A 12,189-nucleotide genomic window follows, 5' to 3' on the forward strand; every position below is an offset into this window, starting at 1 on the left:
TTACAGTGAAGCACCCATACAGCGTTGTTAAACCAAAACACAGAGTTGACTCAATAACAGACTTATAGAACATAGCAAGAAGAGTAGTTCCAACTTTTAGATTTCTTAAAATTCTCAGAAAGTTAATTTTCTGCATACATTTGCCATACACCTTCTTTGTGTTTACATCACCAGTTATTTTATCATCAATTTGCACCCTTAAATATTTATAATCGTGTACAATTTCTATCTGTTTCTCTTTAATTACAAGATTTTGAGTACACCTCTCCCTCTTAAGAAAATCAATTAACATTTTCTTTGTCTTTTTTACATTTAAATTCAAATTATCATCATCACACCATTTAACAAAATTATTTACTTGAGAACTAGGTAAATATGGAATGTTTTGCTTTTTTTTTTTTTTTACGTAGGGAAGAGGGCCAGCCAAGGGCAAAAAAAAAGAAAGTTAGAAAAAAGCCCACTTCAGCGCTGGCTCTCCAAAGAGTACAAAAAGTGCCAAAACCGTTAGCCAGAATTAGGGGAGCAAATGCCTCAATACCTCCCTCTTAAAAGAAGACAAGTTGTAGGAATTTGGAAATACAGATGCAGGGAGGGAGTTCCAGAGTTTACCAGTGAAAGGGATGAATGATTGAGCGTACTGGTTAACTCTTGCATTAGAGAGTTGGACAGACTAGGGATGAGAGGAAGAAGAAAGCCTTGTGCAGCGTGGCCGCAGGAGGAGAGAAGGCATGCAGTTAGCAAGATCAGTAGAACAGTTACCATGAAAATAGCGATAAAACATAGAAAGGGATGCAACATTTCGGCGGTGAGAAAGAGACTGAAGACAGTTAGTCAGAGGAGGGAGTTGATGAGACGAAGAGCTTTCGATTCCACCCTATCAAGCAAAGCTGTGTGACTGGAACCCCCAAACATGCGAAGAGTACTCCATACAGGGACGGATAAGGCCCTTATACAGAGTAAGCAGTTGGAGGGCGAGAAAAACTGGCGGAGACGCCTCAGAACACCTAACTTCATAGAAGCTGTTTTAGCAAGAGATGAGATGTGAAGTTTCCAGTTAAGATTATGAGCAAAGGACAGACCGAGGATATTCATTGTGGAAGAGGAGACAGTTGAGTGTCATTGAAGAAGAGGGGATAGTTGTCTGGAAGGTTGTGTCGAGTTGATAGATGGAGGAATTGAGTTTTGAGGCATTGAAAACTACTAGATTTTCTCTGCCCCAATCGGAAATTTTAGAAAGATCGGAAGTCAGGCGTTCCGTGGCGTCCCTGCGTGATCTGTTAATTTCCTGAAGGGTTGGACGTCTCTGAAAGAACGTGGAAAGATGTAGGGTGGTATCATCAGCGTAGGAGTGGATAGGGCAAGAAGTTTGGTTAAGAAGGTCATTAATGAATAATAGAAAGAGAGTGGGTGACAGGACAGAACCCTGAGGAACACCACTATTAATAGGTTTAGGAGAAGAACAGTAGCCGTCTACCACAGCAGCAATAGAGCGGTCGGAAAGGAAACATGAGATAAAGTTGCAGAGAGAAGGATAGAAGCCGTAAGAGGGCAGTTTTGAAATCAAAGCTTTATGCCAGACTCTATCAAAAGCTTTTGATATGTCTAACGCAACAGCAAAAGTTTCACCGAAATCTCTAAAAGAGGATGACCAAGACTCAGTAAGGAAAGCCAGAAGATCACCAGTAGAGCGACCTTGACGGAAGCCATACTGGCGATCAGACAGAAGATTGTGAAGTGACAGATGTTTGAGAATCTTCCTATTCAGGATAGATTCAAAAACTTTAGACAAGCAAGAGATTAAAGCTATAGGACGGTAGTTTGAGGGGTTAGAACGGTCACCCTTTTAGGAACAGGCTGAATGTAGGCGAACTTCCAGCAGGAAGGAAAGGTAGAAGTCGATAGACAAAGTTGGAAGAGTTTGGCCAGGCAAGGTGCAAGCACAGAAGCACAGTTTTTGAGAACAATAGGAGGGACCCCATCAGGTCCATAAGCCTTCCGAGGGTTTAGGCCAGCAAGGGCATGGAAAACATCATTACGAAGAATTTTGATTGTAGACATGAAATAGTCAGAGGGAGGAGGAGAGGAGGACAAGCCCAGAATCGTCCAAGGTGGAGTTGTGAGCAAAGGTTTGAGAAAAGAGTTCAGCTTTAGAGACAGAAGAGATGGCAGTGGTGCCATCAGGATGAAATAAAGGAGGAAAGATGAAGAAGTGAAGTTATTTGAGATGTTTTTGGCTAGATGCCAGAAGTCACGAGGAGAGTTTGAGTTTGAAAGATTTTGACATTTCCTATTTATGAAAGAGTGTTTGGCAAGTTGAAGAACAGACTTGGCATGATTCCGGGCAGAGATATAAAGTGCATGAGATTCAGGAGATGGAAGGCTCAAGTACCTTTTGTGGGCAACCTCTCTATCATGTATAGCACGAGAACAGGCTGAGTTAAACCAAGGTTTAGAAGGTTTAGGTTGAGAAAAGAATGAGGAATGTACGCCTCCATGCCAGATACTAACACCTCTGTTATGCGTTCAGCACAAAGAGATGGGTCTCTGACACGGAAGCAATAATCATTCCAGGAAAATCAGCATAATACCTCCTCAGGTCCCCCAACTGGCAGAGGCAAAACGCCAGAGGCACCTTCGCTTTGGGGATCCTGCGGAGGGATTGGAAAAATAGGACAAGATACAGAAATGAGATTGTGATCGGAGGAGCCCAACGGAGATGAAAGGGTGACAGCATAAGCAGAAGGGTTAGAGGTGAGGAAGAGATCAAGAATGTTGGGCGTGTCTCCAAGACGGTCAGGAATACGAGTAGGGTGTTGCACCAGTTGCTCTAGGTCATGGAGGATAGCAAAGTTGAAGGCTAGTTCACCAGGGTGGTCAGTGAAGGGAGAGGAAAGCCAAAGCTGGTGGTGAACATTGAAATCTCCAAGAATGGAAATCTCAGTGAAAGGGTAGAGGGACAGAATGTGCTCCACTTTAGAAGTTAAGTAGTCGAAGAAATTACTATAGTCAGAAGAGTTAGGGGAGAGATAAACAGCACAGATGAATTTAGTTTGAGAGTGACTGTTAAGTCGTAGCCAGATGGTGGAAAATTCGGAAGACTCAAGAGCGTGGGCACGAGAGCAAGTTAAGTCATTGGAATGAGAATGAGAATAGAGAAAGTAGGAGGGAACAGAGAAGGGGCTACTGTCAGTTGCCTCACACAGCTGTGTTTCGGTGAGGAAAAGAAGATGAGGTTTAGTAGAGGAGAGGTGGTGTTCCACAGATTGAAAATTAGATCTAAGACCGCGAATGTTGCAGAAGTTAATGTAGAAAAAGTTGAGGGAGGTGTCAAGGCATTTGTGGTCTTCAACAGGAGAGGTGTCCGACCTGGGGACATTTTTGGTCCCCTCCCCAGAGGGGGACTCCGGGGCGTTGTTTATTTTGGGTCCCATTTTTCTTTTAAATTTTGATTTGGAGTGAAGGGTGTATGTGTGGTAAGTGCATGTAGTTTTGTGTGAAGTAGGAGAGCTGTCTTTAGAGGGTAGGCTGTGACTATCCCCTTGAGTTGTGAGACACAAAGGGAAACATTCAATGAGATCACAACTAGCTTTAATGGAAGGTTCACAGCATCTCCTGAACTAGTGCTATTAAATCTCACTGGGGGTAAGTTATTGTTTCGGTAGGTGTCTACTACCTCCTCCTCCATGCTGCTGCTTTATTCTTACTAATGTAAGCATTTATAATTCCTAATTAAGTTAAAAAAAAATGACCCTATAAAGCAGCCAACTGCTGTTTGTCACCAGCACTGGTTATTTGACAAGTGGTAACAAATGCATCGTAGTCATACACCTCACCGAGCACAGCGGTCAGAGTAGAGACCAGCAGGGATATGAACGCCCGTCACGGTCGGCGACCACTTTATAAATGACTTCTTTTCCTACTAAGAGATCCCCATACATATATTTTAGTAAATTTCGACTGCCAGAGACGTACACTTCCTCAAAATAGGTATACTGAATGATATACTATTCTATGTTAAGTTTTTGGGAAAATCAAGATTGTCTGAGCGTTTTCCCCATTGGAATTGTACTGGATGAGGAGATCCTCTCCCTGCAGGCTCGGCGTGCGTTCTGCCGGCGTGCGGTACGATATCTTGGGAACTTTCCCATTTCGTCATGGTGGGACACTTCTTCATGCCACACCCCCCTTGAGTTGTATGATGACACACACGAGGGGATCGTTGACAACGGTTCCAAAGATAATGTGACCAGAGTCCCGCTTTTTTGACGTCTGTCCCGCCTTTTTTTTAAAGTTAGCAAATGTCCCGCTTTTTTATACAAAATGCCCCACATTTTTATGGAATAGTACTGATATATCCAATTATACAATATCACTAGCTGGTAACTTCATGGTTTAGGCCTACGAGTCGAGTGCCATAGCCTTGCGTCACACTGTACTCGTATTAGACGTGTCTCCCTTGAGCTTAGATTCGCCAGTCATTGCCGTCGCCGAGTGCAGCGTGGCAGTGTTTGATCAGCAGCCTTCGGATTAACTACACTTCTCGTGTGTTACTGCCACTCGCTCTGATTGCGTTTTGGCTATTTATTCACCATGTCAAAGTGAAAGTGCACATTCAATGAGCGTTTACAGTCTGAATACCCATTCATTAGGAAGAGTGTTTCTGCAAGTGATGTACGTTGTGAAAAATGCAAAAGTGACTTCAGCATTGCACATGGTGGAGTTAGTGATATAATTAAACATCTCAGCACCAAGAGACATAAGTTAGCTGATATTAGTGCTTCCTCAAGCTAAGCTGTTTCTGATTACTTTAAAAGTGCCAGGCCCAGTGACAAGGATCTGGAGGTGGCTGCTACTGAAGGTTTGTGGGCTTACCACACAGTTAGAGAAAATCAAAGCTTTAAGTCTACAGACTGTGTAACAAAAATTTTTAAAGCATGCTTTGAACCTAAATTTTCATGTACTAGAACGAAGTGTGACGCAATTGTTACAAGTGTCTTTGCACCATATGCTGAGAAAGAACTTGAGCGCCAAATGAAGGATGCACACTGCGTAACACTGTTAACAGATGCAAGCAACCATGGCAACACCAAGCTATTCCCTGTTCTGATTCGCTTCTTTCAGCCATATGAAGGTACTCAAGTGAAACTGCTTGACTTGAAATCTCAACCTGGAGAAACCTCAGATATAGTTCTGGATTATTTAAGAGAGATAATAAAGAAACATGAGTTGAACAAAAAATTAGTTGCTTTTTGTGGTGACAATAACTACTAACTTATTTCGGTGGTGCAGCAAGAAAAGGAGTCAATAATATCTTCAGGAAGCTGAATGACTATATTGGTAGAGAACTAATTGGGATTGGTTGTTTTGCACACATTGTACATAATGCTGTTCAAGCTGCTAGTGACTGTTCTCCCTATTGACATAGAGGCAGTTGTTGCAAAAATCTACACATACTTTTACATCTACACTGTTCGAGTAGAGCAGTGGTTCTTAACCTCTTTACTACCACGCCCTCTCTAGGAACTACTCTTTCCCTCCACGCCCCCTTGCATCTATAGACAAATTTCACTCCCAGATTTAAAAAGAAAATAAAGAAAATCTTTTTAGTCCATTTACTAAGCATGAATTACATTAGTGAGATATTTGACACTGCTCTAAGCTACCAGATCTTGAATACATGGTTAGTGAGATATTTGACACAGCTCTAAGCTACCAGATCTTGAATACATAGTTAGTGAGATATTTGACACTGCTTCTTACCTTCCAGATCTTGAATACGTGGTCGAATGCTTGAGAGTGCACAACGTAAGTCCCCTTCAACGTTCAGGCGGTTTCTGTACTTGGTTTTGATAACAACGAGCATGGAAAATGCAGTTTCACATAGATATACGAAAAATAGTATGTCTGGGAGACTTTAGAAAACAGAGTTAGTAACGACGATACTTCTGTATTATTTTACAGTACTGGCCCATGCTCTTGTCATGAAAATAACCCATAAATGGAAAAACTTCTACTTTTCACCTGAGGCTCGTGCCCCTCCTGGAAATCACCCAAGCCCCCCCTAGGGGGGCACGCCCCCCAGGTTAAGAACCACTGGAGTAGAGGAACTGAAAGAGTTTTGCGACTTTGTGGAGATAGAGTACAAGCAGTTGCTGGGGTACAGCAAAACGAGGTGGCTGGCATTAATGCCTGCAGTTGAAAGAATAATAAAGTTGTTTCTAGGTCTAAGACAGTGGTTCTTAACCTGGGGTACTTGTACCCCCAAGGGGTACGAAACCTTAAACCTAGGGGTACGAGACATGGTAGGCAGTGCAATGGTACCGTATATTTACCATGAGAAAGCAAAACATATATTTTCCTAATTTTTCTCTTACTATAATTGTCTCAATTTTTTAAGTTAAGTTTTCAAGTTGAATCCCACTAATTGACACTTTTTATTTGAAATATAAAAAATTGCCTTTGTTCAGTAATTAAAAAAATATATTCTCAGCAAGGTTTTTATCACTAATACTTTTCATATGTTTGTATAGTATTTATATTGGCGGGGGTACGAGAATTTTTTTTGAGATATCAAGAGGTACGGGTACTGAAAAAGGTTAAGAACCACTGGTCTAAGATCATACTTCCAAAGTCAAAGTAAATGTCCGGTGCTACTGAAAAACTTTTTTGAGAACCCACAAGCAGAAATATGGCTCAATTTTGTTCATTCTCAAGCAGCTGCTTTTTAGCAAGTGATTCTAAAGATTGAAGGGGAAAGCATTTCTGCTGGGGAAGTGTTGAGTGCTGTATCTAACTTGAAGGACACGCTGCAGTCAAAAAAAGATAATGTCTTCTTGCCACACTCCATCAGAAAACTAGTGAGCAAACTTGAACATGAGGGTCTGGCTGATCCTTCAGCTATAAGAAATGTAGTGGTTGAGTTTTATAACACTTGTATTAACTACTTGGATCAGGGGTCAGCTAACCTACCTAATCTTGGATGCATGCAATGGGTTTCATTTAAGCAAGTTCCAAACTGGTCAGATGTTGAGAAAACGATGGATTTTGCTGCTGAAAAACAAATGTTTGACATCAGATTTGACTCGAGTTTATTTGATGAGTTTGCTTGTGCTGCCAAGTACATCACTGACAGAGTAGCTGAGTGGAATGAGTCAAACGTACCAGCAGACCAGCGGTGGGCGCAAGTTTTCACTCACTGCAAAGCTCGAGATGTCAGTCACCAACACATGTCTGAACTTGTTCGGTTTGTACTCTGTCTTCCTGGAGCAAATGCTTCTACTGAACGTGAGTTCTTTCACATGAATAAAATATGGACATCTGAAAAAACCCAGCTGAAAGTCCCAACTTTTAAAGCATTGCTGATGACAAAGGTTAATTTCAAGCATAATGTATGGAGTTCTACGGTGTGCTGAAATCAACTCCAGAATTATTAAAGATTTCATCCATGAAAAGTATGAGAAGTAAAGGTACGTAAAGAAATTTTTTTGGATGTTTGTATTATCTTTCTTATATATATATATATATATATATATATATATATATATATATATATATATATATATATATATATATATATATATATATATATGGAATGTCCCCCTTTTACGGTAAAAAATCTGGTCACATTATCCAAACAGCTCCCAGAGAGATAGATCCAACAACAGTCGCGTGGAGCAGACCTACTGTCCTAGACTGTATGTACAAGGGGGAATAGGGTCATAGAGCTTTACTGTCTCCAAAATAGCAAAATTTGGGTGCAGTTTTGGAAAAAAATAATAAATAAATTGGGGGAAGAGGTGGATGTAGATGGCGCTGCCAGACGTGTGATTTCAAAACATTCGTCATGCCTGGAGACCCCAAAGCCAAGAGTTATTGAAACGACAGTAGGCCTGAGGAAGTTGGATGAGGAATATACTGACAAGGAGTTTTCGGATTTTAGGGAAGAAAAAGGTAACATGAGAAGGCTGGTGACTGTGAAAAGGAAGATGAAATACAGGAAAGAAGTACTATCAAGTATCCTACAAAAACAAGACAGATTAGTAAAAGAAAACACTGAAGTAAAGGAGAGAATTGAAAAATGTGAGAAAGTGAGATGTAAACCAAGTGATGAAAGAAGAGATGGAGGAGTTGAATAAACAAAATGGTTTATTAATTAATGGCTTCATGCAGCGAATATGAGGAATCATTAAAAACACCTACAAGAGAAAATTCAGGATAGGGCAGGAAAAGTTGAAAGTGGAATGGATGAGATAAAGCTGGAGGAAGTAAGGAATGCCTGGAGGAAAGATCAGGAAGAGGAAAAAGTCAAATTTTCAGAGGTAGTCCAGACAGATTAAAGAAAAAAATAAGACAGTAATACAAGTCATTAAAGAAAGGGAAGATCTGGTGTGGGACACAGTGGACAAGAAGAAATGTTCCCTAATTTTGGGGCTGAAAAAAAAATCCCTAACAAGTTCATGAGAGAGAGAGAGAGAGAGAGAGAGAGAGAGAGAGAGAGAGAGAGAGAGAGAGAGAGAGAGCTGGCTGAGTGTTATAATTTTTTTTCAGGACAGCACAGAGGGGTTAGAACAAGAAGTGGAGGAAGTGACCAGACTGGCAAAGTTTAGTGAAAGGGGTAAGAGACCACTGAAAGTGCGAATGAGATCTCAAGTGGCAGCAGAGGAGATAATGGCAAGAACAGGGAAATTAGCTTAAGATTCTGAATTAAAAATTATATGGATAAAAAGGGGGTAAATTTTTAGTTTAATACAATATCCCCTATCTCTACCATCACCCCCCCCCAACCCCTCCAACAAGCTTTGGGGCCTTTGGGGAATCGGGGGTTTTGGGTGGAGGAGACATATATGAGTGATATATGGCTTTTTGAAAAGTAAGGAAATTTCCTATATATTCGAAGAATTTTCCTAAATCTAAGGATATTTCCTTAAATATAAGGAAATTTCTCCAAATTTAGGAAAATATCTCTAAATGTCGGGAAGTTTTACATAACATAACCTTTCCCCTCTAGGACACTAACCTAACCCTAACATAAACCTAACCTAAGCCTAGCTGGGCGGGCTGCGCCCCCGGACCCTCCCTATAACACTAACCTAACTCTAACATTTATCCTATTATTTATGTTATTAACATTGACCTAAACTAACGTATCCTAGCCGGGGGGCTGCGCCCCCTCCGGACACCCCCTATAACACTAACCTAACCCTAACATAAACCTAACCTAACCTAACGTATCCTAGCCGGATACCCCCTAGAATATTGATCTAACCCTAACATAAAACTAACCTACCGTATCCTTGCTTTGTGGCTGCTTCCCCCACACTGGTTCTATTATAGGTTGACACAATATGCCCTATCTCTACTAATAATACCCCTCCTCACAATACCTTAATGAAAGGTTGAAGGTCTTGGCTGTGTGACATCTCGATTGTTGTTAAGTTCACTGTCCTCCATGGGGACAGCAGGAGCGATGATTTCCCAGTAATCAAAGTCACAACATTTACAACTAACTAATGTCAACGGTGGCCATGGTTGAACTGCGCACATAGCTGTCTTTGTGCACCTGTCTGCCCAGCTGTGCCCCGCCTACGAATACCTATAGCAAATTCTCATTGGCGCAGCTCGTGGTGTTAAGAGGTGGTGGCACGTCATTGGACAAAAGAACTATAGACACAATAAGAATCCTATTCAGCAGTTACCCACAAACCCCAGCTATAAACAAATGCAAGTCAGTGTACTGCTCATTTCCGAGTGTGATGGAGCTCCGAGGCTCGCCACAGCTTGCTGGACTTTGAGAAAACTCGCTAACACCGCACATTCACGGACCAATTGCAGCGTTATTATTCATTTGCGGGAGGTAGTGTACTTACTGAAAATGTTGTAAATAGTAAGAACAACAACCTAAGGGTGGCCAAAACTATCTAGAGTTTATTGTACTAAACTGTTACAGAACCAAGAAGAGATAAGAGACAGAAAGGGAAAAGGAGGAGTGCTAATAATGGTTTGAGATAATATAGGTGTACAAGAAGTGCACTGTATGGGGATGGCATGGTGGAAGTTATGGGAGTAACAACCAAGACAGAAGAAGGGAAATAAACCGAGAATCATAGTCACGTATGTGCCACTGAAGACAAATACATGGGGAACAGAAGACCATAAGAAAATGCAACGAGAGGTGATGAAGAGCTTGGATAATATGATAAAAGGAGATGGAAAAATACTGTTAGTAAGAGACTTTAACTGTAAAAGAGTAAACTGGAGAAAGATGGAAGTAATGTTGGATCGTGGAGCGAGTTGTTACCGTTAACTGTGGTGAATACACTAGATCTGTGGATGGAAGAATCAACACGGTTCAGAGGAGAGGAAGAACCATCATTGCTTGACCTAGTATTCACAAAGAAGCCAGAGCCCCCTCCCAGCATACAGTACCTTATTCCAATGGGAAGAAGTGACCATGTAACACTAGTATTGGAAATGCAGGAAGAAGACATGATAAGATACAAAGAGGAATACAAAAAAAGAGATTAAATTATGCAAAATTGAATTTTGAAAAGTTAAGAAATTTTTTTGATGAAATAGACTGGAGGAACATTATGAACGGAAGGACAGTACAGGGGAAATATGAAATATTCCTAGAGAAATATAACGAAGGAGTGATGAAATACGTACCTATCTATAAAGTAAAGAAAAGTATACAAACTTGGTACAATAGCAGATGTGTAGAAGCTAAAAGGGAAAGATAAAGCTTGTAAAAACTAAAAAAAAAAAAAGCAGAGAAATGAAAAAAAATAGACAACAGTATAATGATACGAGAAATAAATATATTAGAGTAAGGAGAGAGGAAGAAAGAAACTTTGAGAAAGATATGGTGAGAAAAAGCGATAATGAACCCAAGCTCGTGTATAATTGTATAAATGGTAAGATGGAAAATAAGGAAGCAATAGATAAAGTAATTAAAGGAGGGAAGACATACCAAACAGCAGAAGAAATTAGTGGAATAATGAATGAGAGTTTCAAAACTGTGTTCACTGAAGAAGATTTTAAAGAACCAAATAGGACATTGCACTGTCAAGGCTTGCAAGAAATTATAGTGCACAAAGAAGAAATTGGAAGACTACTAGGAAATTTGGAAGTCAGAAAAGCAATGGGACTGGATGGTGTGTCGGGCTGGGCACTAAAGGAATGTAAAGATCAGTTGTTAGAGCCAGTTTGGGAAAAGGTTAGAGATTAAAAGAAGGGAGAAGTACCACTGGAATGGAATAGAACTAACATAATCCCAATATTCAAAAGAAGAAAGTCAACTGAGCCATTAAATTACAGACCAGTGTCACTTACAAGTGTTGTAGGCAAAATATGTGAAATTATTATCAAAGAAAGATGGGTTAAATATCTGGAAGAAAAACAAGTTATATCGAACAGAAAGTCATGTGTATCAAATTTGTAAAGTTACTACTCAAGAGTGGTGGAAAGACTGGAGAGTAGAGATGGATGTGTGGACACAGTGTACATGGACATAAAAAAAAAAAAAAAAAAAAAAAACTTATAACAGACTACTTTGGAAATTAGAGAACATAGGAGGACTGAGAGAAATAATGTTAGGTTGGATAAGGGATTACTTGACGAACAGAAAGATAAGAACTGTGATAAGGGATACATACTCATCCTAGAGTAAAGTATCAAGTGGAGTGCCGCAGGGTTCAGTGTTAGCCACCACTATGTTCCAGGTATACGTAAACGATGTACAGTGTGAAGTGACCAGCTATATCAATTTATTTGCTGATGATGCAAAATTGCTAAAAATAATTAAGACCCATGAAGACTGTTTGCTACTGCAGGAAAATTTAGACCAAATTTATGAGTGGAGTAAGAAATGGAAGTTAGAATTCAATGTCACGAAATGTCCTGTAATGGAATTAGGAAAGAGTAAGAGAAGACCAGTATGGAACTATTTGATAGGAGAGGAACAAATAATGAAGACTAAAGAAGGAAAAGATCTGGGAGTGGTTATACAAGAAATGCTGAGTCCTGAAAAACACATAATAAGTAAAGTATTTGGAGCAACATATAAAATGTTGGCTAATATTAAGGTGGTATTTCGCTACCTGGACAAGAATATGATGAAAAATATTATTACGAGTATGATACGTCCACAGTTGGAATATGCAACAGTGGTGTGGTCGCCAAGCTTAAAAA

Source organism: Portunus trituberculatus, chromosome 18 (genome assembly GCF_017591435.1).
Source record: "Portunus trituberculatus isolate SZX2019 chromosome 18, ASM1759143v1, whole genome shotgun sequence".
Taxonomy (NCBI): Eukaryota; Metazoa; Arthropoda; class Malacostraca; order Decapoda; family Portunidae; genus Portunus; species Portunus trituberculatus.